Below are 3,059 nucleotides of genomic sequence, written 5' to 3' on the forward strand. Positions count from 1 at the left end.
AATGCATTTTCCTTTCAACGTCTTGATATGTTAATCTAATTTCTGTTGAGTGCCTCCAGCCCACGAGGCATCTTCCCGAGCTCACCAAGTCTGACGAAAGGGCTTCCTATTTGGAAACACGAACTCTTAATGAAATGATTAGCATAATTCTCTTCTGGTTTTTCGCATCTATTTGAAATCTTGTTTTTTAAGTCTGTTCAGCAACAGGCATCGTTATCCTCCCGTTTCTGCAATGGAGTTTTAGGGCTTTAACCCACTTAAGAGCAGTACGCTTCTTAGGGTTAATTTTGGTTATTATTATTATTATTTATTTTTTTTTTTTTTAAGTAGGCTCCATGCCAAGCGTGAAGCTCTGTGCAGGCTTGAACTCATGACTGTGAGATCAAGACCTGAGCTGAAATCAAGGGTAGACGCTTAACCGACTGAGCCACCCAGGCGCCCCGCCTCTGATTTGGTTTCAACCGGAGAAGTGGTAGCTGGCAAGAGAGGCTGTGGCCTCGTCAGGAAGCAGCCCCCAGAGGAAGAAGCAGCGCCCACACCAGGTCTGATGAAATGGGAGTTTGCTGTGTTGTTTATCCCCGCAGTGCGGTGATCAGAGTTTAGCTTATTAGTGTTGCCTTTTTCTTTAATTTCTGAAACGTTAGATTTTCTCAATTCGTCTGAGCCATGTTATGAGGTTCAGAATGTTTCTCGTCATTTGCACGTTTGTCTTTTAACACAGCCAGCTCTGATTGGGGTGGTATCACCCCGAATGATCTAGCTCTTCGGAGATCAACCTGGACAACGGGGAGCTCACTCAGGCATCGCTTCTGGAAAGGGAGTGGCTTACTCTGTTTGCTCACTGTGGTCCCCACAGTCCTGATAGCAGCCGATAGTCAGGATCTGTCCAGGCAAGTTTCAATACTAGTATTTCAGAGTGTTCCGTAACTCCAGGATTCATAAAGACGACAAAAGATAGGTTGGTCATAGCACACTCTTATGTTACATTTTATAATAACAATTGTTATAATTTTTGCTCTTCAAGAAACAAGAAGAAATTCACGTATCTAACTCTATCTAGCAGCCAGTGGAACTAGGACATAAATTTCCAGCCCTGCCTTACTACAAAGCTGCTGGAACCCCTTAGTCAATGTGGCTAGGAGGACAGTTTTTCCTCTAGACAGAAATACTTTGGCTGTTTTTCCCTAGTTCTGCTGATGCTTGTTTGTACATTCCTGAGGGAATCTGTGGGAGGAATCGGAGTCCTCAATACTGGAATCAGGGTCCTTACTACAATTTGCATAAAAATTTCATCCTAAGCTTATGCCATTTCTGGAAAATCATAGTTGGTATGGACTATCAGTGACATTCCAATTCCTTCCTAAGAATACTGCTCTCTATAAAATGCTTTTACCAAAATGCATTTATGTGTTTTTCAAAGATATTACTTATTTATTTGACACAGAGAGAGAACACAAGCAGGGGGATCAGCAGGTAGAGGGAGAAGCAAGCTTCCCGCTGAGCAAGGAGCCCGATGCCGGATTCAATCCCAGGACCCTGGGATCATGACCTGATCCGAAGGCAGATGCTTAACCAATGAAGCCACCCAGGTGCCCCTACGGAAATGCATTTAAGCAATCATCTTACTCTGGGACACTTTTCTCTTTCCATTGGAGAGACCCTGCATTCCGCTGGTTTACAATTTGAGTGCCATTTTCCTGTTCTGTTCTGCTGGGTTCTCCCTTCCTAGAGCAATAAAAATGGTGGTCATAGGAAGAATAACTTCTTGACCTAAAGGTAGATTTTTTTTTTTTCCCTCCCTCAATACTCCCCTTGCTCTGCTTTTCAGCCTGTCAGGAAGTTCAAATCAATAAATATTTACAAGATGCCTATTATGTCCCAGGCACTGGGCTAGTTGCCAAGGATATAAAGAGAAACGATACATGGTCCCTGGCTTCCAGGATCATATGACTTACCTGGGAAACAAGAAATATACAATTTGTACAACGTAGTGGAAGAATGCAGTGGGGTGATGGGTGCCGGGGAAAATGGCACTCAGCCCCCTGCGGGGTGGGAGACGGAGCGGGCTGGGAGTAGGGGAGGGGAGAGAGGAACGCTTAGCTCCCCACGACGGCTCTAAGAATAACCACAACCTTTTACTCTCCTACTGTTCTGGAAGTCAGACGTCTGAAAGAGATTTCACTGGGTCAAAACCTAGGTCTTGAGAAGGCTACACCAGGGGGAATCCATTCTTCACCTATGCCGGCTTCTAGAGCTTTATTTCTTGCCTTGTTTGGCTCCTGGCCCCTTCCTCCGTCGCCAAAGACAATGTCGTAGCATCTTCAAATTTTTCTCTTCTCCATTTCTGCATCACCTTTTTCTCCTGTGTAGTAAAATCTTCTACCTCCCTCTTACGTGATTGCTTTCAGTGGCCGCCGGATCACCCAGGATAATCTCCCCATATCAAGATCTGTGATTTACTCCTAACTGCTGAGGCTTAGAACCTGGCTATGCCTGGGGGCCACCGTTCCGCCCGCCACAGGAGGTAACACAAAGCAGCTAGGAAAGGGTGTTACGACAGAAGGAGCAGCATAAGCCGGTGTGAACAGCACAACAGAGTTCAGAGCATGTGGAAACTGCCAGCAACTTAGTGTTACTGGATCACTGAAGTGCAAGGCCCGGAATGCCTGGGCAGGAAGGACGGGGCAGCAGGCAGAAGACCGCATGTGCCGGGCTAAGTCGTTCGGGGTTGATCTTGTAGGCTCTCGGCAGTCTTTGAAGGTTTTCAGTAAGCATTGATGTGGTCATACTGCAATTGAGAGACATCATTCTGGAAGATCGATTCAAGCAGGTCAAGATGTGCGAGATAATGAGAGTCTGAATGGGAACAGAGATTAGGATGAGAAGACTTACTGAAAAAGTTCATTCTCCAGGTAAAAATCAAGAGGAATAGGGGCGCCTGGGTGGCTCAGTGGGTTAAGCCGCTGCCTTCGGCTCAGGTCATGATCTCAGGGTCCTGGGATCGAGTCCCGCATCGGGCTCTCTGCTCAGCGGAGAGCCTGCTTCCCTCTCTCTCTCTC

The sequence above is a fragment of the Neovison vison genome, chromosome 12 (assembly GCF_020171115.1).
Source record: "Neovison vison isolate M4711 chromosome 12, ASM_NN_V1, whole genome shotgun sequence".
Taxonomy (NCBI): Eukaryota; Metazoa; Chordata; class Mammalia; order Carnivora; family Mustelidae; genus Neogale; species Neogale vison.